A 26,242-nucleotide genomic window follows, 5' to 3' on the forward strand; every position below is an offset into this window, starting at 1 on the left:
TACCCATAATCTTCCATTTCTCAAAGAAAATAATTGAACTATTAATTTAAAACCCTGCCTGTTGTAAACTGGTTATTAGTAAATTTTCACCCATTAATGCTTACTGCAAAGATGAATTTCTATTCTTTGCAGAAAAAGGGGATCATAGTGGAAGATAAGATTTCAACAGCACAAAAAGAGCAGCAGCATCTCTGACTAAATTCTTCACCAAAGAATTCTTCACTGATATCACTTGGCCAAAGGATTCCCTGGCGTCACTTTCTGAAGTGTATTAAAAATGTATTAATTTGCCTATATAACAACTTTATCATCATTGCTCAGGAAAAATCCCAAAACCTACAAGAAAGGCCTTCTGAGGTTAACAAAAGCTAAAGAGACATAAGATAATTTAAAAAAAAAGAAAAGAAAAAGAATTGTTGCATTTGTTCTCCTTAGTTATATTAGGAATAAAAAACAAAACTAATGTAATAATGTATCCCAGCAGTTCAAATCTTCTAATTTATGTGGAATGGATTATTACTTAGACAATCTGACCCTGGGCAAAACTTCCTCAGTTGAGAAGATTTACAATCTAATTATGCAGGAGGTTCTGCTGAGACAGTTTGGGTGCAATGGTCTTCTATTACATTAGCTTAGCTAAAATTGCTGCTTCTTCACTTGCTTGCTCTTCCAAGTACTCACATGAAAACAGAAAATCCTTCCTTCGTGTCCTTTATTTCCCTTCAGTCTCTCTCACCATTACTGTGTGCACAGGCACTTGTTCTCAACTGCAAATAGCAGCGATGGGCGGAGGTTGTTAAGACCCAACTACAAGTTGCCTTTCAGGCTTTTGCTTTGGCCCCTGTTTAGTGAAGTGACTTTAAACAGGACCATCAAAGTGCTTTTCATAATTTTTACAATGATACTTGCTGGGTTGTTTCTCCCCTCCCCTATTGCAAATGCCCCTGAAAAAAAGCCTGGAGCTGAAATCTGTGCCTGTATACTTGCTTCTTCATCCTGCATGCACAAAACTAGTTTATTTTTGTAGGGTGGCTCAGAGATGTTTTGCTGCTGTCTCAGACACCTGAATATTTTTAGCAATCTATATCATTAGATTAAAAAAAAAAAGTTCCTCAACACATACAAAAATAGTGAGAGCTTTGTAAGTCTGCAGAGGAAATGATGGGAAATTTGGGTCTAACATAATTCAAAGTATCTTTTTTCCTGTAGATATATTACAGTGTATCAATACAGCTGAATATACAGATATGTCCTGTACTAACATAGATGGAGAAATCAGTGCCTTTTTTTCTTTATAGTAAGTGTTTTGATTTCAAAAGGTCAACGGATCATATCACAGCCTTTGATCTTGATAATTACCATGTGTAGTAATGCACATTTTTATCTACAGGTGGCAGACCTTTTAAAATCAGCTTCAAATTCATTAGACAATTTTGTTGATAGCACCACCCACATTAAAAAGTAAGAATCTGCAGCATAAAGTTCCAATTAATGCTGTTCAACTTAGAGGGCAGATCTGTCAACAAAGTGGCTCAATTCTCAAAGGCTAGTGACCTTTCTCAGAATTAAGGCCTTAAGAAATAAAAATAATTTTAAGAAAAATTAGTTGCTCAGTATATAGGAAGCTTTTATTATTTAAAAATCATTCAGCAACTCAGCAAAAATTCCTTTTTTTTTTTTTCTCTGTAAAATAGAAGTTTCACTTCCTTGATTATTAAGCACTGCCTGGCAAATTAGTGATTTCTTCTTTGATAAGCTTATTTAGAAGAGGAAAAGATGAGAATGTCACAACTGACTTCTGGCATTTAGAAAGATATAAGTGAATCGTACAACTTCTCCATATCTGAATCAATCATGTTAAAATACCATGACTTAGACTGTCATCTCAGATGCGTGTCTAAGGCCTCACCACGAAGCAGAAAAGCATTGATTTACACCATAATATTATCAATCATTCACATAATCCTGCATTCAAATTTAATTAGAAATTATTTTTCTGAAAAAGAACAGTGGAATAACCCTCTGCATGTGGACAAAATCATACTGAAATCAAGAAGGCTGTCTCTGGGTTTTATCTTAGTCAGCCCTAAAATCTCAGTTGCACAGCTCTGGCTCTTGATCACCTTCCACACCTTCTCCTCATTTCCACCCAGGAAAACTGGATGTAAGTGTTACCTGTCACCATGGCTGCATTTCTAACCCTGATGTTTTAGCAATTGCCACTCATGATACAAGAAATGTGAGAGCAACCTGGTCAAACATAGGTGACACCTAACCCCATGACAAACTCATCAGACTCAAGAGCGCCCACCTCAACTCTAGTTCCTGAAGTCCACAATAACAAGGATAAAAAAAAGGCTACCAAAAGGAAGTGCTTGTCTTTGAAACCTTAATTCTGCAAACATTCACTATTCATGGAAGTCAGATTAAGCACAAAAACTACCACAGGATTGTTGCCTTTTCAGCCCCTAAAATTAAGGGCCAAACAAGGTTAGGTGATAAAATGCGGTTACTGTTTTTAATGAAGGGTCCCTCCAGATGCCCAAACCGCCGAAATATATGATGAAAATGCATCGAAAATGCACACGTGACATAGGGCAAGTATAGTTTTATAACTTTAGCAAATTAGCATAATTGACAAGAATCTTCAATTAGACAGGTCATGAAGTAATTCCCTCTCTTGGTCCAATCCCTTCTGAAGCCCCCCTCCTTGCTAGTTGTTGATGTCTATTACATGAGAAAGTGGCTTGGGAAGGTGTCTTGTCCTTGATTCCCCTTAGAAGCAAGATTAGAACAGGCTGTCAGGAATTTGTTTGTCTAATAGGAAAAGTACTGAAGTTAGGAAACTATATAACCATATAAAAACAGTCTGCCGAGCTACAAATATATATGAAGAATATATAAAAGCAAAACCCATTTTGGCATCAGGATCAAGAAAGACACAGTAACTGGTGGGATTATCTGCATCTGAGTCTCCTGCCGGGCCGGCAACATTTAACCAGATTGTTCCCCATCTAGTCTCCCTATTACAAGAAACATCGTATTTGTAAAAATTTAGCACTTGGGATATAGATATTTACACAGCAACACTACTATAATATTGCACATATAGCCACAAAACCAAAAAAAAAGCCTCAAAACCTAAACAAACCCCAAAACAAACAAAACAACAATCCAAACCCAAAAACTTTCAATAGTTATCTTATTGAATGTTTTGAATAGCTTGAAATACAACTGCAAGGCAGTTTGAGTAAGTAACAGAAAGTATAGACAAAATATTTACACTGAGAATACACACACTGGAGAATGCTTATTTACTTGCTGACATGCCCACTCTTCCCCCTCCTCCCCAGTCCAAGAGTGGGTGAGAAAAACTGAGTACACGAATGTCTTTTGTGGTAACCTGGTAATCTTCTCCTTTTTCTCCACAAGCTCTTCCTTCATACCACACTCTTCCTTATTGCCAGGCCCCCAGAGTAATTGCAGTATGTCTTTATATGGCTTTGTTTTCCTACCCGATGCAGAGGAGTTGGGGTTATTTTCAATCTTCGAAAGCTTGTAAACAGGATCAAACAGGAACCCGGTCATCAGCAAGAGAAAGGCTAGAAAAATAAAAGCAAATGCATATCAACAATTTTATTTTAAAAAGAAAATACACCCAAAACATGAAACAAAAGCCTGGGCTCTGCTAGACATCCCCCTCCCCATTCCTTTTTATTTAGCTCATGAACTCTTTTTTGCAGAACAGAGGCTGGTGTAAATTAATGTGTGACCCAATATATATCACGTGGAAAAGCTGCCATAGAAATATGTAATAGCAAAAAAAAAGAAAACGTAGACATTATTAGAACTAAAGAAGCACCTCTTATAATGATAAATCAATACAAAAATTGAACTAGGGGAAAGATATGACTACATATTCCTGTTTCTCTAGATTGTTTAAACAGCTCACCTACACTCAGTGCTTTTGTATCCCCAACCAAACATGCTTGCACAATTAGCAGTGCAAGTACAGCGCTGGGAGCAAGAAGTCCTCTGCATTTGCTTTTGCTTCCAGCTGACACTCTGTGAGTAGGAGGGTTACTCACACATTTACTCCATGACTTAGACACTGTCCTGAGGTTCTTGAGTTGCACCTGATCTTCCTGCATGGGTGGCATCTCCCCCAAGAACAACACAGCCCAGAACTTCAGTGACTCACATTCATCAGTGAAGTCAGTGTGACTTCCCAAACCCCACCTGGACCTCCACAGTTCAGGAGCATGAGGCACCTCAGATCTCTCTGGGCACCTACTGCAGTTGTGGCTGCTGCTGTGTAACCCCAAGCCTTCAGCAGAGAGGGGAGAAATGCATTGTGGCACAAGGTGTGCAAGTGTAGGATGGGTAACATAGGAGTAAGCATAAGCAAGTCTGAGCCCATACTTGTGACATGACTCCCTGTATTCACACAGGCCAAAGTTCATCTCAGATATGAAGTGGTTGTCCTCCCAGTCAAGTTTGGCATCCCTAAATTGTATTACAGTGTATTATTATCAATCTAGTCTAACCAAAACAAATAATTTGTGGTAGGAAATATATGTACAAATATAAATAGGAATTTCTTTTATTTTTCAGCTACAAAACACAGACACAACCAAATTCTGAAATCAAAATCCTCAATATATAAAACCAGGCACTTTTTCCTACTGCTTTAACTTAAGAGAATTACTTTTCCAGCCCTACAGCTCAGAGACCCCCAGGAAAAGCTGCAGCGTACAAGACACCACCAGGAGCAGGTTGTTGCATGAAGGTTCAAAAGGCAACCATTCCTGGTTCTCTACTGAGCTCTGCATGCAGGCAAACGTTGTGAAGACGAAACCTCAATTTCCTATATTATTTTTGAGCATTCAGATGAACAAACAGTAATGTGTCCTGTATATATTTTGTATAGAGATTTCCTCAGCCATGAATTTCTGCTCTTAGAAAGATGAGTATCTCTGTGGGCTTTTCAAATCTGTGCTGAAGAAGGAAGGGGGAAAGTCATTCCTCATTGAAGGTAAGTTATCAAAATTTACTTGTACAAAGATAGGTCAAGTTTTGCAAGACCTGTTAGACTGCCTGTTTACCATCATCACAAAGAACCAAAATATATCAATTGCTTGAGTCTTATTATTTGGTTATCAAATTAAACATTCATTAACTAAATAACATCATATAAAATTAGTCCTTTATCTTCCTTCCCTAACTCACACATTATGAATACAGCAGACATGGACCACAAGCTGAGAAAAGAACAAGCCCCACTCAATTCACTCCTAATTAAGATGAAATCCCGGGACAAAAAAAGGCAGGTAACAGGACAATCAGAACAATAACATTTGTTTACAGAATATTCCCTATTATGTTTTTGCCTTTCCCAACAACCTGGAACCAAGTGCTATCCCTGAACTCTTCATATCAGCAGAACACCAGGAAAAAGTAATACTCATTTTGCTCATTCTTTTATTTGCTGCTGCCAACTTTGACCAGTGATACTTGGTCATCCTTGTCTCTGATATCTCCTCCCTTAACAAACTCCTTACAAAACTTGCCATTTTCTATGACCATAGATATTTCTAGGTTTTTGAAGAGCCTTTGCTTTCTAATTTCTCTGTACTTAGCAGTTATCTTCCACAACCAGGCCTGGGCAGGCACAGGTAGAAAAAAAATAACGGTAACATTAACAACAACAACAACCATCACCACCTGAATTTGAATCTTAGTTGTATTTGGGTTAGTTTACAACAGTGAGACCCCCATTTTATTCCCATACAGACTTAAGCATTTTCTTCTTGTTAATTTTATCTACATACAACTTTCTAGCTGGTGTCAAGCAACTTCAAAAGAGTTGTTTTATGACTGTTAGAAAAGACAAAGCAAAACTCAGGCAACAACTGCCGACAAGCTTTGATGGGAGTAAGAAGATTTTTTTTTTTTCAGGAGCAGAGCTGGAAATATCTGTATGGAAAAAGACCCTTGGAAAAAAATCAGATTTACTTGGATTAAACAAACTTTAGTTAATTAGTTGAAGTAAAAATAAAAATGTGTTTTTAAAGATAAAAACCCACCTAATTCAACTGTTCATTAACAATGCAATGAAGCAATCACCAAACATTAACAGAGACTTCTGAAACTGTGGTTCTGGCTACAGTCTTGAGTGGAGAGACAGAACCAGTAAAAAAAGGCCCTGTTGCCATGTGAAGTAACCTAGATCCTACTGTGCAATTAAATTCACTTTCATATTTACTGTAGTTTCCATAGGATGGACCTAAGAAAAAAATCTACTTTTAAACTACTTCTTTGACTTTCTCTCTATTTCCATAACTAATCCTACAATATTTTTGTTTCTACAGCAACATGGTTGGGAATCATTATTTAGGACGATGGTGAGTGCACTATTCCAGAAGCAGGCAGCAGCTCTATGTACAGAAATTAAACTAACCCTTTCCAAAAAATCCTAATAAGAGAAAATTTTAGGTATAAAAATCTTGAACTGTAGCACACACCCTTCCAAAGACTTTTACAACATTAGAAAAAGAAATACAAATATACTGTATAATATCACCTAGAGTGTTACGTATTGTATTATATTTGACTAAAGTATTTTTATTTAAATGTTGTCTAAATTTTAATAGTGGTGAAATCAGAGCAACAGCCTTGAGAAGACCAAAGTTCTGCCTCTGACCACAAGCTCCCCACAATCATCTCCAGGCAGCCCTGCGTCAAAAAGCTTTCACTATCTGCAAGTTCCATTATCCTGTTCAAGCTTTGCCTCTTTACTGAGGCCACCAGGAAGATGACACACAGTGACAAACTTTGTGGTGACTTTTCTGTGATGATGACAACATTAGCTTGGAATATATTTTTGGGAAGCAAACAGAGCAAAGCCCCAAAATTACTCTAGCAATTATGTGCTGGATATTTCTCAGTGATAAAAAAAAAAATTAAAAATCAAACCCCCAGCCCACCACACAGTTTGTACAAAAAATGCAACCTTTTACAGCAACTGTGACTCACAGCTCTCCACATTTCACCTGGTGGTTAAAACTACATTCAGTTATGCACTGTTGAGAATGAAAGACACAGAGGAACATGAGGTTTTGTGCATACACTTTCATTTTCACAACAACTCCTCGAGGCTTACAGCTGTTAGTTTTTAACTCTTCAAGTCTTAAATCTGCCTATTGAAAGTTGAGCTGAATTAGTCAAGTGGTATAAAGAAAACTGTGTTGCTGCATCTCCTGCAGGGGAGATCTTCAGTATCTAGCAAATACTTCTTCACCCTTAAAAAATGGAATGCATACAAGAAAAAAGCATAAATGCTTTTGAAAACCTATTGTCTTCAGAGAAGACCCTACCTCCTACTTTCAAACTCCGAGTTCTCATTTCACAAGCCAAAATCCAATCCACTTTATGGCCCTTCAGAACACTGTTTTTGACAACATGCACTAGGAAGAATCACAGGTTGGCTCTGGATGTTTTTTCTGACTCAAAGCAGTCAAAACTAGTCTAAACAGAGTGGGCTTGGGGGTTGGTTCAGGGTTGGGTTTGTTGTTGTTGTTTAGCTGTTTTTCAAATCAGTTTTCTGCTAGAAAAATACCAGGTGGCTTGTGCAAGATTACCTCCTCAGTATCTACCTGTTAATATGACTGAGCTGCAAGAGAAAAATTAGGAGGGTTAGTAGGTTTTATTGGGTTTTTTGTGGTCTTGTTTTGTTTTCTTTTTCTTTTTTTCCTCTCTATTTTTTTTTAAATCTATTTGCCAACCAGAGTCATTTATCCCCTATTAGATAAAGTATAATAGACTATACCGAAAGGGTCACTGGCCTTCCATTTAATGATATTGCCGGCACCAATCTACATTTTCCCGACAGTGTCCCTCAACACAGAATAAATGGCTGATCTCTTCACAATAACAGCTGATTTCTCTTTATTAAGCTAAAAAGGTCACCATTTTCTACGGCTGGGCCGCCCTGCACTATTGATAATTTTATGCATAAACAAATGGCAAATTTGTGCCACATAAATATGCATTAGCAATTACTTTTTCCTCGGGCAACGCTCGCCGCATGCAAATGTGTCCCTCACAGGGCCTGGTGGCTTTTGTTTTAGCTCTTGAACAGCTAAACAAAAGAGCACAATAAACAGTTTAAAAATTGCCAATCAATAGGAAATGCAAATGCAAAGGTAAGTGGCAGGAAACTTGCCCAAACAAATAAAACTAAATCAAAAAAGCCAAACAGAAATCAAGCAAAGAAATACATAAATAAATTGAAAGGACTCTCTCTTTTCTCCCCACACTCTATCTACAACTCTGTTTTATTTCTTTCTGATAGACACATGGCTGAGGTACTCTTTGTGCTGCAACAGTGGAATCGAAATGGAAGCACCTAAAATGGGTTGAGTATGTTTTAAGCTGGACCCACACTGGCATCCAAAGGAGGCAAAAGAAGGATGTCTGCAGAAATTCACAGTGGATCCATGGCTTAGCTTTTTTGGCTGCACATTTCCATTAAAGATTTTTAAACAAATGCTACATTTGAAGGAATCACTGAAAAAAGCGTCAACATCTTCTGTAAATAGTGATTCGGGATTTTATTACTAGGGAAGTGCCCAGAAAATACCAAGTTATCTGTGGCTACATACAGATGTCTGTAGGAACTGCCTAATAAATGTTGTCACTTGAGAAGTTGAACTACGTGTAATTTCCTTTACCCCAGGGACAGAAAGCTTGATTTTCCCTTGTCTTATCCTTGGACTACTCAATTCTGACAGCAAGTCAAAGTTGTATATAAGGTGCAGGACAAGGGGAAAAATCAGACCCAGACACTAAATTGGTATGACCATAGAAAACTGACAGTTTTAGGAGAACTGATGACTGCTTTGAATTTTCCTCTTCAACAGAGGAGCTTTAGTGCTGCAGAGGACAGAGTGTGACACATACAGTGATTATTACTGTTCATAGGCAGGCTACTACACGTGGGCAAAGAACCCAGCTCAGTAATGCAGGAACAACACATTGTGCACAAACATATGCTAAGGCTGCCTCAATGACCCAGCCAAGAAACCTGCTTTCTTTCCACACAACTTCTGGGGCAGAAACTTTATTTTCATGACTAGGATTGGGAAATGGAAAGGCATGAGGGATAGCCAGCAGTGTAAACTGCACCTCAATCTACAAATGTTTATGAAGAAGTCAAACTTAAAACATGTAGGCTTACCTTCTGGTCTTAAAAAAACAAAAAACAAGCAAACAAACAAAAAAAACCACCAAAAAACCCTCAACAAATCAAACCTAAAATATAATTTAGTTCAACAGAAATTGAAGAGACTAATCACGTGCTTCAAGTGTTTCCTGTATAGGGGACATCATACAGCAGGTAACCCACGTACACAAATTTGTATGATGTTACTGTCCAAGGGTTATATTTTTAGCGAATGGGAATGTTCCTGTCAATGTAAGCATTCAGCAGCAATCCTACGTTTTTCCCACCCAATCAGCTGTCATGGAATGACAATTTCACAGAATTCATTTCCATGAATTATACTAAAAATCAACAAGCTGATAAATATAATTTTTTTGCCGGTTAATTCAGTTCATTTCTTGCCTTTCACTTTCCCTGATTTTGGCTTGGATGATTTTGTAACACCACTTTACAGTAGGACTTTTGATCCTGATAGAACCTGACAAAAGTGTTAAAGGCTACAGTGGCAGTGGTAATTTTTTTTAACTATTCTCTTCCTAAGAGAACTCTTACACATGGTCCAGTATAGGAGAAGCTGCATCAAGCACAGAACAAGATATGCCCTCACAAAGAGAAAGTCCTCAATTTAGGCTTTTAGCCAAGAGCACTCCCACACCAGTAACACATTTCAGCCACAAATCCACAACTTGCAATTTCTCTAAATGGTGATAAGATGATCAATTCAACATAGTACATATGTGAGATATATAGAAATGCCCTCTTGCCCCCTTGCCATCAACCTTTCTTGGCTCTGCTTTTCCCTTATCATGCACCAAAAAAAAAAAAAAAGAAAAAAATATATTGATAATAGCACCTTCTGCTTTGGGTAAGTCAAGGCTCATCCAACAAGTGCATACCCATTAAAGAGAGCATCCTCAGTTAAGACGCTCTGCCTTCTGCAACTGGCCTTGGAGCTGCTCCTTAAACGTGCCCATGCTGTCAAGGGGCATCTCATTGCAAATCCCAAAGACTTCAGAAATAACATCTTGCAGAAATTTGCATACCATTTTGTTAAGCTGAATGTGATTGAAAGACCCATGGTTATACACAAAGTTCTCCTAAGGTCATCAACAGAGTGAAAAAAGGCATGAGCAGGTATGCTAAAGCAAGATCAAATAAATTGTTTAAATGTCACTGCAAAGGTAGTTCTCACGAATGTCTCTGTGGCCAGTCTACTGCCATTAACATAGTTAGAAAGTCTGTAATAGGAAGAAAATTATTACTACATAAAATATTCCTACAAAGAGAGACTGCTGCAGAATTGAAATGAAAAGATGTAGCTCAATCTGTTAATGCCCATCCCACATGTGTGAATGTGATGAACAGTGCAGAATGAAATGACTGTTAAATCTCTGTTAACAAGGGTATTTTAAATAGTATGCATGGGTCCTTCTGTATTGGTACCATGTCTTAACAAAATTTGATAGGGTTATTCATGTTAATCCCCAAAACTAGCACTAGCACTATCAAAACAAGACCTCCACAGAACATACCAAGAGATGGCCATTTTCTACAACAGTGGGTGGAGTTGTTTTTGTGAGAAGGATGCATCTCAAGAGAGTGAGAGAGGAATAGAGAAGAAACTATTTTTGTCAAATTCAAGCTCTCTAGCTCTCTCTCCCAATGAGTTCAGCTTCTACTCTTCTTTTCTAGCCCCATTTTCAACAAAAGCTACTCTCACTAGTGGTTAAAAGAGGTTTTTTTCTTCAAAAAAAAGACAGAAATGAGCACTCACAACTAGAATCTTCATAAAAACATGCTTTTAATATCAGAGATTGCATTTTTTTTGCTTTGTTTACAGCTTTCCTGGAAATCATTAAATTTAAAGCTTTCTGGCAAGAGTGAGTTTCTTTAAGAACTTTAATAATGCACAGAGTTGTCATCGATAATCTCTAAATACTTATTGTGTATATTTTTATATGGTTATACACTTGGACAAAAGATAACTAGATGACAATACAGATGCTGACACATCTGTGTGATAGGCTTTTAGAATTTAGCCATGTACCAATTCTTTCCTTGATGCCATGTTATTAGATCATTACATGACTGCACACATGCACACACACACTCACACACACACCTGAGGATACTCAAAAGCAACTAATTTCAAGCATTACAGATTAATCCTACCTCCTCCCCCCTCCCAGACTTAAGTATTAGCACTTCAAGATGTGTCCTACTAATGCAGCTACACCCCTCCTCTTTGATTCTTCATTCTTCTCCCTTCAGTTCATTGCTTTCAGTTGTTTTGAATTGGGAAACATCAAAAGCTGTCAGCAAGAATTTAGCACGGATTAGTATCAGAAAATTAGTGGGTTTTTTAATTAAAGAAAATGTGATGTTTTTGTTCTCCAAATCTCCTCCTTCCTCTTCTCTCTCCACCCCAAGAATAATCAAAATGTGCTTCTGCAATCAATCTTATCGTCTGAAAAGCAAGCTGGATTTCTTCTCTTTCCTTCACACTCACTACCGGTAATAACTCCATGATTAAGACTCAGCTGACAGTTCTCATGCCACTGAAGTTGAAAAAAATCCAGCTCACTCCTCCAGTAGCTGAATTGGTCCTGTAGGAAGGGGTGGGGGGAAGGAGTACGGGGAGATAAACACATCTGATCGGAAGACATACACAGCAAGGCAACACTCCCTGCTCAAAGCTACCAAAGCACCCATCCCAGGCAACCACAGCCTCTCAGCAGATAACAGATTTAAGTATTCTACTCAAAATAGTAAGAAAAAATTCTGAAGGTTTCCATATGAACCCAGCAGAATTGACCAAATGTATCCATCTGTTCGCTTTCATATAAGCAATATGTATGCTGCCAGGATTGGACCTCTTCTAGGGCAGGGCCCTGGGACTTCAATTACATCTGCCACTTCCCCGCTTTACAGCAGCCTCAGCAGCAAAGCAGGAATTTTATTTTTTTAAAGCCTCAAAATAGCATCCTGAGGAAACACACAAGAAAATGACTATTTCTACATTTCCTCCCTTTTCTACCTGATGACTTTGCCTCAGTACCTAATATTAATATCAAATGGGATGTTCTGAGCTGAGAAACATGGAAGCATTTCAAGAAAGCTTTTTAGTGTCTCATTTCCATCTCCTTAGCTCAGAAGGGACTATTTCATAAGCAAATTTGAACACCTTCAAGCAACTCATGATGAGAGTATCCCGAATCAAATTAGTTACCTTGCCTCTATTAAACTGGCAAAGCAGCAAATCCTCATCCCTCCCCGCAGTACATAATCACCAATACAACAGGCAGACCAGAACTTCCAAATATGGCTGCACCTTACATACCCCAAACTTGAATTATAGAATACAGATTACTTTTGAAAATTTATATTGCTGATAATGTTACTTATTTCAGCTATGACAGGTTTTTTTTTTCTGATGCAAGCATGAAAATCTGTTTCCTTGAATGCAAAGCAGTATTTCTTACTTTAGCAACTGTGGTACATGCAACAAATCAGCACAATAAAGGCAAAGCTAAATTTTGAGTAATTCACTAAATCTCTGGAGTAGTGGTTTTCAAAGGACTGAACTCTCACCAACCTGTGTTGTGAAGCCCCTGTTGTTTGCTTTTCTTTCTAAATATCCAGCATATCAGCAGGAATCACACCACTACTGATCAAACCTCTACCACCCCTCCATTGGAAGTGCTATACTCTTAGTTGTGGTTGGCCTAATATATATAGTATTTATAGGAAAATAAATGCAGCAGCCAATACACAAAAACAGTGAGTATAAAAACTGAAAAAATGAACTGCTTCGCTTCATACATTGTCATTCGTGACCTGAGCCACACATTTTTTCTTAAATCACTCTCACTGACACAGCTTAAATCATTCTTGGATGACCTTGAAAAGTGCATGGAGGAAAGCAACTCTTACCACTTGCCCTTTGCAACCACCCATTGGAATGTTGTCCAAGACCGAGGAATAGGGAGCACTCAATTTACACACATGCAGAAAAGACCTGCTGAAAATCAGTGTAACAGACTGAATGGCCTGGTATGTTGGGTATGCTACCCCTGTGCAGGTCCGTGTGCCTCCCTCATTGTGCCAACCTGCTTCACAAGCCTCTTCCAGCAGCTCTTCTGAGTCATCGGAGTGCTCCCAGGTTTTACACTGAGAAGCGCTACTAAGGCAGTGAAACATCACGCCCTTCTGTTTGCTGCCAAATTGTAAAGGCAGATGAAGCAACTTAACTCCATGTAAAGACCTAAAGCACAGAAAAGCAGCATGGATTAAAAAAATGGAGTAATGGGCTGGCAGGAGCTGAGGAGAAACAAGTATGGGTGAAGATGAGAAAGACAAAAAATAATTTAGAATACACCAAGACTGCTGGAGGCCACTACCCTCATAACTGGGAATAACTGCTGGACTTCTGACCGACTCAACCCATCTGCTTCTGTACACAACTGGCAGAAACCAGCAGGACTCTCTTCTAAGTATCTGTAAGTAACAGCCCTCTGATGACCTAAGTGAGAGGGAAAGGGTGGTAGACCTCTACAACATTTTCAGTTTAATACTATAAAAATTCTCTGGTTAAAAATATCGAACCAAAGTGAGCATTCAGCAATATACTGTACTTTAACATTTCACAATAATTTCTTATTTAGCCACTGGAAGCCCAAGCTAAGATTCAGTCTTTGCGCATACACATTGCAATGCTCTCTAATTATATGATCAAATTCCAATTTTTTTCTAGGAGAATATCACCCCAGAAGAGTCAGCTCTGGAAATGAACATGAGTTGCATACTCACAAAGTTCTTGGCTGAACCATGAACTCCTTTGTTTTAGGTACTGGAACACAAGAATTGAAGGCAGCAGAGATTTGCAAGCCAAAAGGAGGACAGTTTTGCAGGAATCCAAAAATCTTTGCAGGAAGCCCTCTGTCGTACATGTCCCACTTTCTGACCTGGTGTACCTGAACATATACTTGGGGATGCTGTATTTTGCAGTCAACTGATGCTTTGTTTTAAAGATACAAATAGCTACAATAAAATGAAAAAAAAATTTTGAAAAGTCAGATCTGACCCAGATTCATTTAGAAGCCTATCACAGGAGTTGCCTTCCGTACACATCAAATGGAGGCAGAGGGGTACCTCTGGAGACTTGCACAGAGAATTTAATTCCAAGTAAACTCTGCATTTCCTTCTCTCTACTGACTGAACAGAGGCCTTAGCAAGATACCTCCTCTTCAGTTATCATCATGGAGAAGTAACAGAAGGGCCTGTATCTACCTGGGATCAAACACTCCACTGAAAGCCCAATCCTTCTACAAGCCTACCACCAGGCCAGTTTGGAGCCTGAATTGTCACATGGCTCTGGCCTTCTTGGTGCACAGTAGCATCACTTTGGAAGTAGGGTAGGAAATACTTTTTTCCCCAGGGTTCTGCTAAAACAGGTGGCAAGGGCACACCTCTGGGTAGGAGAGTTCAGACACTTTCACGTGGTCCAGAAACTCCCTAAGGCAGATAAATATTCAGGATGAAGCAGGCTTCAATGAACTGGACTGCTGCCAGGATTCAGGATGACTGTAGCTATATAGGTAGAATTTGACTGAACTGGCATGTTTTCTTCCCCTTCAAAAACTTCCTCTCATCTGTAAAACAGAATCCCACCAAGATGGATGTAGTGAGAATCAATTAACATCTTTACAACATGCAGATAACACAGCGATAAGCATCACAGAGGAGTCCATAGGAAGTTATTAATTTTCACATGTATTGGTTATTATTTATATTTGGTAATATTATAGAATTGCTGTTTTTGAGCTGGGGTTTGAATATGTACAGAATATGCCTGACACAGGGACATACAAAAAGGATTTAAAAAAATATGGAATAGCTTCTCATTCTGTCAGCACTGTCATTTCAGTGGTCTGATATGTGATCATGTAATTAAAGACTGTATCATAATGCATATGCACAAAGGGGCTGAATTAAGGTTGTGCAGGCAAATCTAATTCGGGCATTTCCTATGCTTTGAGTGCCTGACTTCACAATCTTAGCGTTCATTTATCCAACAGTTTCTGTATGTAATACCATACATTATATACACATGTCGGGAACACCTTCCCCACTGCTGCATGTTCTGATTTTGGGAGATACATTTACACACATATGAACACACACACATCGCAGAAGCAGGATGATACAAAGCCATATCCTCGCCACGGACCATCTTTCCTCCTAATTCACTGTCATTGCTCACTGCCATTGATTTAACCACAAGAACAACCAAATTCTTTTTTACATTCGCCAGTTCAGTTTGGTTTATCCTTGGAGAAAAGCACTTTTTCTCCCCTCTTACAATTTCAGTATTTTTTCTACTTACTGAGCAGAACTTTCATTCCAGCCCTTAAACAACTCACAGAAAGAGCTCCATTAAGGCATTTTGCTGTGCTTTCTTGCCCCAGCACTGCCTGTTTTGTCTGCCAAGCTCTGTCCAGACACCAGTGCTTACTTACCCAGTTCCTGGGTTTTCCAGCCTGCCGCTGTATGCCCTCCCAGCCCTTGGAGTATTGATTCTAACTGGGATCCTTGTAACACACAGGTAGTTTCACCAGCTAAGCCCCAAGGAAGATGCTTCACTCCCAGCCAGAAGATGTCCCAACTTAGTCCATGAGCAGCATTTATTTCCCAATCACTGTCCATTGTTCTACGTCTTTGTTACTCACTAATACCTTAAAACACCTTTCAAAACAAACCCAAAAACCTCACACAATCAGCCTTAAATGCTAACACACTGCTGCAATACACACACACATGGGTCGACAGCTCTCAACCAGGAGTTCTCAGATAAGCTTTTCCTACAGCCACATGTGGCAAAATGCACTGCTTGTTCAGGTTTTAGCATGTGTTCTCTGGTGTACAAATACTGCACTGTTAGACCTCATGAGGCAGGTGAGCATGCCCTCACTGAAGGAAAAATCACCCTGGTTTGTACTAATGATAGCCACAGTGAGCTCCAGGACTGAAATAACGGGAATTTCCTCTTGCACAGTTTCATAAAAGCAATGTTGAGCACTCACAGACACTAAAATCACCTTGAATCTGAGCTTCCTGAGAGGCAGTTTGCAGTCTCACACAGTTAACAGTCTAGATCCTTTCCTCCTCCTCACACCAGTTTTCTCTCTCAATTTCATAGAATACAACCTACAGTTGTCCTAGAATTTCAGAAAGTGATAATTTTCTGTAGAGGTGGTTTATCTGACATTGGGCCTATAGCACAGGAGGGCACTTGTAGCTTCTAATCATCCTCTCCATCTGTTCACCATAAGCAATGTTGATCTTCAAATTACACAACCTACACAATCCTGAAAGAGTCTTTTACTTTCCGGTAGGACAATCTGCTCCTTCCCTTTCCCCGTTTATTGCAATCTGCAGGATCCTTGCACTGCCGCACATACGGAGAATGAGAACATATCAATCCACCCTAAATGACCTCGAAAGGCTGAATCAGTTAACCAAAATAGGCAGAAACTGCAGCTTTCCAGTAGACTCCTCCTCCCTGAAGTTATCTGTAAATCCCATTCTTTGCAGTGCAGACCCTGCAGTAAGACTCTGATCATAAATGTGGTCCCAAACAATGCTGAAATTATGTCAGTGCATCTGTGGGGTCTGAAATACTGTTCCCAGCAGCCTGTCCTGAGCCATTCTGGCCGAAGCAGCCTGATCCTTCCTTCAGGCATGCAGCCTTGGAGGTGCCCCAGCCCAGCATCACGCCACCTACACCTCTCCCCACACTTTGAAAGGTGTCTGCAACGGATGGGCAGGAGGGGCGGCAAGCCAGCTGGCAGCACTGCACTCCTTTGTCTGCCCAGGAGACAACCATTTCAAAGCAGAAATGCAATGGGTGAGGCTTCCAGGAGAGGAAGCAGCAGCCATGATAGGAAGGAAAGACCTTGGGCACGCTGATACCACAGGTGCTCCCATGAGCTCAGATCAAATGGGAAGCAGTTAATACAGTTAACACAGAGAAGATGACGAGAAAAAACAGCTATCTGGCTCTCCAAAACATTGAATGAACCTTTTATCTGAAAGATTTGTAGTGATAGAGGATCTTGGGATGTTTTCTTATAGTAGAAATACTGTTTGTACTGCTCCACCATTACTTGCTTGGTATCATCAGCCACAAGCCACTGAAGGCAGGAGGATGTGGTGCTGAGTGGCATAAAAACTGCTAAACATGTTTTTAAAAAAATCCCAAACAAAATAAAGCCCCAAAAAGTCACACAAACACCAAAGCAGGTTGATCTGCCCTGTAGCCAAAAGACGCTCCACAACATGGAGCTGAGTCACACAGGACAAATGAGCCCAAGTATGGACAAAGAGCCTCTTAGTGATACTTAAGAGCTGACAGTATTTGGCTAAGTGGCTGCCATCACTGTGGCAGCTTTATCACACACCAGTGGGTTGGTAATGCTGTATACACCACAAAACTGATGTTGATGTTCCTAAGCATAAGCCATTGCATGTGCACTTCTCTTAAAGCTTCATCTCCTACACATCTGTGAATGCACGAGAATTCCGCTTTCATTGCATTTTTATTAGGTCTCTATCCGTCCTGCTTCTTGGTAAAGCTGGCAGAAGCACTGCTGACTTAAGGCCTGAAGTAAAACAAAGATATGATATTTTTGCTTTAATCCTAATGTTTATAAATCAAATCTTGGAAGTTTTTGGCTAGGCACGTTAAAAAAAAAAAAAAAAAAAAAAAAATCTGGCCTTATATTATGGAAATCTCTCCAGGTATTTGAAACTTCAGACATAAACAACTAAAGGTACCAGGCATGAGTACGAAGGGATGACTAGCAATGTCTTACCCCCACATATGCCCCCAATCTAGCAAATGAACCTGAAAATGTGGCACTACAGCTTTTCCTCTGCTCTCAGTATCATTTGTTAACCATACTACAACATACTATTTTTAGATGCTTCTGCCTTACAAATGGAGTCTTTATGCATAAATTCCTGCAAGAAACAAAACTTTCAAGACATGCTTTGCTCTTGGGCAATTTCACTCCAGGCATGAGAAGTAGCGTGTCCTCCTGACATGGGACCAAGCTGTACCCTACCTACAGCCCCAGTGTTTGAAGTCTTCAATTCAATAAACATTGTGAGGAGTAAGGACGTGATGTTTTACTTTCCAAATGTTTGTATGTCTGTACTGTTGTTACAGTATTAGCTCCACCAACTAATGTGTCTGTGGGTCCTCAAGAGGTTAAAACAGGTTTGCAGACAATAAGCAACACAGAGCATGCTTTTCGTTATTCTTGCTTCATATACATAGATGTTCACACTATTTATATGATCAAAGGCTGCTAAACCATTTCAGTAGCTATACAAAACAATTTCAAATCAAGCAAGTAAGTATTAAGATTTCCAGATTGTCAAAATACCACTTTTTCTTTTTTTAATATCAAAAGAGCTAAAATTCAAAACAGGCCAGAGTGGATTTACTTTTCTGGGGTGTTAATTTTCACAGGTAGCAATGACTGACAGCTCCTATTGTCTTGGCAGGGAGATCTATGGGTACACCAGGTTTGCAAACGTGTCCTAAGCAACGATTTGTAACTGCTTGTCAGGCTGCACTGAAGGAACAGGAAAATGATATGGGGCATTAATGAGCCTTAGCTACAAAGGAACGGGTTCCTACACAGCAGCCTGTCCAGTCCTTTGCTTAGGAAGAGCTGACTGTAATTTTAAAAACAAACAGGACCTAATAAATGCACCCTGGCATGGGAATTATTTCCAAAGGACTAGTTGAATATTACTTTCTTCTTTTCTGGGTTCCAACAGTTAAAATTTCTGATTTTAAGTTTAAAAGACAGCATGGCTTTCACAGTGCCTAGAGAAGGTGACTTAGAAGACATAGCTGTGATGGGTAACAAGTCTCAACTTTCCTTCACATCCAGTTCCAATGATCCTGCAGTGAACACACAATATCTATGTGTCCTGTGCTCAGCACAGCCAAGTAGAGATTTTTCACTGCCTTGCCAGGGACCATGCCTTCAACCTGTTCCAAACACATCCCACTTTAAGACCAATACATTAAAATTAAGAAAACTTAAAATACTTCAATACTTTCTGCTGACTGTGCTGCAGTACTCGTACAATTACCCTCTTTCAATATTTTTAATTGATTTAATTAATGCATAGAAAGTCTTCCAAGCCTAGTAAAACCATAACTTACAAATATTCCAATACTGTTAGGCAGAGCCCAAGTTCCACTGCAAATGGTCGTACCTTTTCTGCTTTTAATGGCACAAAGCAGAAATAGAAAGAAGCAAATGGCAAGAACTTCAGGGAGATAAACCTTAGTTTTCCAATAAGTAAGAGTGTGGGTATTGGAGTGGAAAACAGTAGCAAGATAAAACACAAGCTCAGAAATAAGTGTAAGAAGCTTGAATGTTCTTACAGAAGCCAGTGGAAAACACAGATGTGGTTAACTGTGGTGGGATGTCTCCTTATGCCAGGGATGCTGGTGGCAATACGATTAATATTCCAGGTACAGAAGCAAAAGGAAGTGGGTTTCAGTGTAGTTTTTAACTCAAGACCCTGGGGGAAGGTATTAGTTCAAGCCTGGAATAAATCTCTGGAAATTAATGATAAATCAGACAGAGGGGTCAGAGTATTATAGGGACACATCTAAAGCCATTATTTTATAACAGCTGATGGCAATAGCTGCTCAGGAGGGAAAAAAATAAAATGCTGATTTTACAGATATTTGGAGGGGGGGAATTAGCACTCTAGGGAAAGAGGGCAGAAGAGATGGCAGGATACAAAGGTCCGGCAAGATTTATTGAAAACCAGAGGGGAAATGTAAGCTAAGGGGAAAGAACATTCAGTGCACACAAAACAAAATAATTAGACAGAATACTAACTAAGCCTCTATTAAATAAAAATAAAACCAAAATTTTTAAAAAGGCAGCTCACCAACAAGACCAAAAGCATCACTGCAGTCCACAAGTGAAGGTGCACAGAGGAAGCAGCCCTGTGATCACAATCACAGTTCAGCCATACTGACTAGACATTCCCCCCTGCCTTTTTCTGACTACCACTGGGTAGGTAATAGCAAGCTTAATACATCTGGATTTATGATTAAAGAGTACTTAGAAAAGATTGATTTGCCCTGCCCGACAGCAAACATGAATAGCCTGGAAAAAAGAAATAAAGGGTTAGAAATCACACAGACTTCAGAAGACATGAAAAGGGACAAAAGTGCTGGCCTTAGTGGCTTTTATTTGAAAAAATAAGTCCACCCCCAACCTTCAGATTACATACCCCTTTGTACCAGAGGCAGGATAATAAAATGCTGTGTCGAATGACATCAACATGAATCTTGCCCAAGAAGAAATTACTGAATGCATAAACAAACTTTTCCATCCTTCCATGCCTTGCATACTAGACTCTTTAAATACATGCATCAAGGCTAAGAAAACTTAAGTGGAGCAGGTTAAAACACATTCATAGGGCACCATACTCTATTATTTACTTGTCAAGCATCACATTCACTCAAGAGGGGTTGGCTTTCAGAGAAGTCAGATAATATTCAGTGTCAGAATCTAGTTCGTAATAAGTGGTATCTAAATGCAACAAGCCATTACACCACTAAGGATAAAAATTTCCTATTCAGTGCTAATCAAAATACATAAAAGGTGCTAAATCTTGGCACCTGGAAGAGGAATTAATCTGTTTCCTGAATACAGGCTCAAGAGTACTGTCACTGCCGGTATCAGCATCCAAAATTCCTCCACTCCTCCTCACATGATGAGGGCCGTGACAACCATCCTGGTGGACTGACATACACTGACACATGGTGACCACAAATCAGAGGAAGATGTCAAGTATTCTCTACCAGCCAGCTGTCCACAAAATAAAATGCCGCTGCTCTGTTGATGGAAAGGGAGGGCTCAGCTGGTCGTTTACTGAGTGATCTTCAACTTCGTTTTGAGAGGGAGCCGAGCAATGCGCAGCATGCTCAGAGCTCTGCAATCCCCTACCTATCATGTGCTGCAACCAGCCAGGACTTCATCCTAAGCAGCTGTCAACTCAACATTTTCAAGAGCAACAAATTCATTAAAACTGTATAATTAAGGCTGAAACTTTCCATGATACCCAGGACATTTAATCATACAGCTTGGTTTCAAATTAACCAAGTCTTGAATACTTCAACCAGTCTTAAAAATTCCAGACTATATATCTATATATTTGTCAAATGCCACAAATTATTCAGATTATTAAAAAGGTCTTATCCTTAAATTACTCTTCTACTTTTGAAATGCAGATTCCATAGTAACAATACTTCAAGAGAAAAGAATTCAGAACAAAATTAAAATGGACGTACACATGCTATGATACAGATCTTTCAGGACAGAGCAGATGTTAAAAAATTAAACAGTATTGGGAACCAGTCACTGGTAAATTAAAATTAAACTAAGCAAAAATCCCATTAAAACCCACCAACTTTCACAGTAGCAGAAATATTACAGGCCACAACAGGATATGACCTAGGGCACCAATTTTATTGGAGATGGCCAAAAGCACAGAACAAACACAACTTGGATGGTGGGAAAACACGAAACAAAGTTTATGACCGTTTCTTCAAAATTTGCATCCAAATTACAACTGTCCAAACAAATCTCCAGTTCCTCACATCCTTTCTAATTTGCAACATGACAATTTCCTGCAGTACAACAACCTGTTTTGCCCAAGCACTGAGCACTAAAATTTCCTATTAGAAAAGCCGATGGCAGTTCTCATTATTTATTTGCTCTTAAACTCAAGTAGAAATCATTATGTAAAATTTCATATTTGGAAAGGATAAAATATATCTGAGACAAGTTGGGATAAAATAAACTGGCAGTTACCTGCAGCTGCTCATGGGTGTATGAAACATTAGGAAAAATACAAGAGATGGAATTTAATGCGCAAAGTGAAGACTGCCAAAGGTAAGTGAAAAAGAATATACATATATTACACAGGGTTTGCATTTTCTCCCATCAACATCACTGTAGGGCATTGGATATATATGAGAAAAATATCTGTAATTCCACAACATAACCAAATTTTACCACTCTCTTCTCATTCCTGTTGTCACAGTTAACAACATGCAAGCCATACAGCAGGTATGAGCCTGGTGTATCCCTGTGCTCCTTATGTGGGTTTTTCCTGCTGTAAAACTGGTTGCATCACTTAATCCCTTTCCCTCCCCTCCTTCCATAGGAAGCCTCCTCTCAAATCTTAAATAGAAGCCACCAGTTTTTCCTTGCAATCTGATTATCAATTTGCACCTCAGCAATGGAAGGCCAGAACTCTATTGTTTTGTTAATTGTCAATTTGCATCTTTGAAAGGTGTTGTGCATTTTCTTCTTTTGGCAGGTTAGGACTAATTCTGTATGTTAACATATATGTGGGTGGTTTGGGTAAAAAAATGTTTTCTTTCAGAATGCAGTTGATTGAAAATGTGCTGCTTTATTTATTTTCTTTTGCTAAGTTTTCTTGGACAAATCTTGTTCAAAAGCTAGTAGGGGCCACTCTGCCTAAGAAAGAGGTAAAGGGATAAAGCTCCTTTTCCAGTAGGTTTGTAGAAGTTTATTTAAATATTACCCTCTAAAAAAAGGAAAAATCATAAAGGAATATTCATTTACACTTTCCATTTATGACAAACAATCAGTGCACTCCTGTGAGTGCTGGTCTTTGGCCTCAGCAACCACAAATCTCTTATCGTAAATAAAATTCCTTTTACTCCTGCAAAGCCCCTTTCCTGTGTTAAGGATGTATGAAATTGATTGATTCATGAACAGTACAATTGCTAATTAATTTTCAAATGTAGGATGGTTGGAGATGTGAGCTTTTCAAAACTGCAAGCTGCAAATGTAGAGGTGGCCAAAGTCACTCCTGATGAATAACAGGGCAGGCCTCACCTGCATGGAAGAAGTTTTTAAAGTCCTCCACCTACAAAAAGTAGGAAAAACCTGGAAAAAACAGACTTACAGATGGATTCTGAATTATATAATTGTTTGTGTTGGAAGGGACCTTATAAAGATCATCTAATTACAGCCTTCCTATCATGGGCAGAGAAACCTTACCATGTAACTCAGAGCACCATCCAGCCTGGCCTTGAACACTTCCAGGGACAGGGAATAATGCTGAAGTGACAAAAGCAAGTAGAAATTCCTGCTAAAATACCAGACAGCCACCAAGACAAACACTCGAGCTGAGACTACAGTCTATCCAAACACAGAAAAATCAACTGCTGGAAGATTTAACAAGACAGAAAGGCTTAGTTTCACAGAACTCCACGTGTTGTTATCACTTTCAGCTAAAGCTGGACACAGAATGGGGAGTGAGAGGAGGACTATCAGAAAATGACGTATTGTCTTTGTAGGCCTGGGAGCTAATTAAAAAAAACCAAAAAAAGGTACACCAACCCATTTTAAAACAAACAAAAATGAAACAATCTGAAAATCCTGACAACTGGAACTCCTGCTGAGCCACAAAAGCTCACAGAGTGAGATCAAAAGAGGAGATTTCATGACATTTCTATTACTACTCCTAAAGAGATTAATCCAAGCTCTATCAGCAAAACTACCTCAAGTAATAGACTTCCACATACTTTAACTCTGTGAACAGTTGCAGGTCCTGACCAGCTTTGAGCACTTAGAACCTGCAGAACTAGGACCCAAATCAGTTGTGCTCTCTCAACTTTCATTTCCAAAAATATCTCAAAGCAGGTTAAGAGGAACTGCAATGCTGAATGTGTGTTAAAACCATATAAAGGAGCAGGAAAGTATTTTATTATCCACACTGGAAAACATTCTCAGTTTTACAGACTTCTCCCAGCAAGCTGAGACCTGTTATAATGCCCACCAGCTATATGTTTGTGAAGATCAAGAACATTTATGCCCATGATGCCAGAAGAAATATGGTTGTCCAGAGAACAGGAAGAGAAAGTGGCTCTGGCTTTGGGGAAGCCTCTGTCATCAAATCATCTTGTTTTACATGTAAAAGTAGGCCCAAAAGTTAAAAGACTAAGTTTGAGCACTGGACAGTTGGAGGTGTGCATAAAACATCTCACTTGGTTCTGTTCAATCACTGAGGAAATAATAGAATAATAATCAAGGCCTTATTATAATTTTAAGTAAATTATCAAAACCAGTTCCTGTAACTGGGTTGAAATATTACAAAAATGGAGCCTTGTGGAACTCCTACAATGTCCTCTTTTTACATGATAGGAATGACAAAAGGCCCTTCCCTTATAATCTTTGGAGTAGACGAGGGTGAAGCCACAAAGACTGAATTTAGACCTAGACTCCACCACAGTGTCAGGATTTGACTCTCTTTCCTAGAGAGTTCCTTTTCTGTTGCCAGCTGGAGAAAACTTAGAAGACAGTGGAAATATTGAAAGCCTTCTCCCAAGTGAAAAAAAACCTCCAAGCCAACCACCAAAACCTCCAAAAAAGTAACACAGGCCTTTAAGTGATGAATCCAATCACATGGGCAGATCCACATAAATCACCCAGACAAAAAGGCATCTTGACATCCCATTTTGACACTAAAGATTAGGAAGGAGTACCGAGACTTTTTAACTCGAATTTACTTGCCCATCCTTTCGTGACGGCCAAACACAGAATACATTGCAAAGAGTGAATTTATACACAAAACAAGCTTCATTACCTAAGGAAAACCTGAGATTTGCTGAAATTTTGATACCGCAGACACAGATTAGGAGACCCAAAAGCAATTTTGTCAGATGTCCACCTTAATAATAAAAATAAATATTTTCCTGTTTGATGGTTGGGTGATCAGATATAGCTTTGCTTTGGGTTTGACCTAAATTTCTCTTAGTCTTATTAAAGAATCAAAACTCGTAAGGTAGTGCTTCAGCATGTTGACATGCCTCACATCCATGTATTAAATTATCTCACCTATTCTCTTTGTGTTATGCCCTGAAAAGAAGAGGAAAATCTCCTCAGATGGCACTGAGCATTTAGCTGGTAGCATTCCCTACCAGGGGCAACACAGTAAAAAGTAAACACTTGCCAGAATTGGGCACGTAGGGATCTTACAATCATCCTGTGCCAATAAAATGGCTGAAGATAGACAATGCTCTAACACAGATACACAAGAAAATCTCTCAGATACTCCACAGATGAATTCAGCACTTCCGGTAGGCTGTTTAAGTATCTGGGAACACATTTCCTGACTCAATGGTGAAGTATGAATAAAAGATATTAACTAATCCTGACCTGACAGAAACACTTTTCCCTTCAAACAAACAAAACCAAGTATTTCAAAGACCCCTCTCTCTCTCTCTTTCTTTTTTTTCCTTCCCCCTCTTGACTGCTCCAGAATAATAGCTCAAGTGTATTTACTATTCTCCATGACTTACCCTCTGCCCCACTCCAGGGGCAAGGACCCTGCTGTGTTCTCCCTCCCAGAGTAAATGCCAGACCTGTTCTCCCACAGTGTGCAATGCTGCCCAGGAAACAACAGTCGGACAAAACCTCTGGGAATCTCAATCGACCTGAGGCAAATGGGAACACCACAGAGATCACCTATTGGAAGAGATCTGACAGTCCTCTGAAAGATAAAATGCTGACTTCCTCCCCAAAATCCAAGTAATATATTTCTAACAATTTCACTATATCAACAATTCCACCAAATCAGAAAACCACCCGATTTTCATTGTTATCCTTCAGATAAGGATTGACAATTATTCTCCAAGCAAGCACCAGAACAAAAGATGAGATGTGGTAAAGCCGGAGAATTTTTATGAGGGCTGTTTTAGTGCACTGACAGATCAGAGACTTCACTCTGACCTCTGCAGTGCATGAGCTCTCTGGAGCAGCAACTCCCTCTCTCACAGCAACAAGCCAATCTCCCCGGCAGTGTAGGAACAGCAGCAGTAAATAGGGAGGCAGGACTGAGCTTTTCTGCTGATGCACTTTTAAGTCTGGTAAGGGC

The 26,242-nt window shown here is 39.3% G+C and overlaps 1 protein-coding gene across 6 annotated transcripts in view; it reads right to left on the minus strand.

Annotated features, from left to right (window-relative positions):
* The window catches only part of SOX5 (SRY-box transcription factor 5), a 613,432-nt gene that overhangs the window by 463,320 nt on the left and 123,870 nt on the right, over positions 1 to 26,242 (minus strand). For all 6 annotated transcript variants that reach the window (XM_032105155.1, XM_032105160.1, XM_032105153.1 and 3 more), the window contains exon 2: positions 3,516 to 3,602. The gene's annotated coding sequence lies outside the window, so the exon portion shown is untranslated. The remainder of the gene's footprint in view (positions 1 to 3,515; positions 3,603 to 26,242) is intronic.

The sequence above is a fragment of the Corvus moneduloides genome, chromosome 4 (assembly GCF_009650955.1).
Source record: "Corvus moneduloides isolate bCorMon1 chromosome 4, bCorMon1.pri, whole genome shotgun sequence".
In the NCBI taxonomy this organism is placed as follows: domain Eukaryota; kingdom Metazoa; phylum Chordata; class Aves; order Passeriformes; family Corvidae; genus Corvus; species Corvus moneduloides.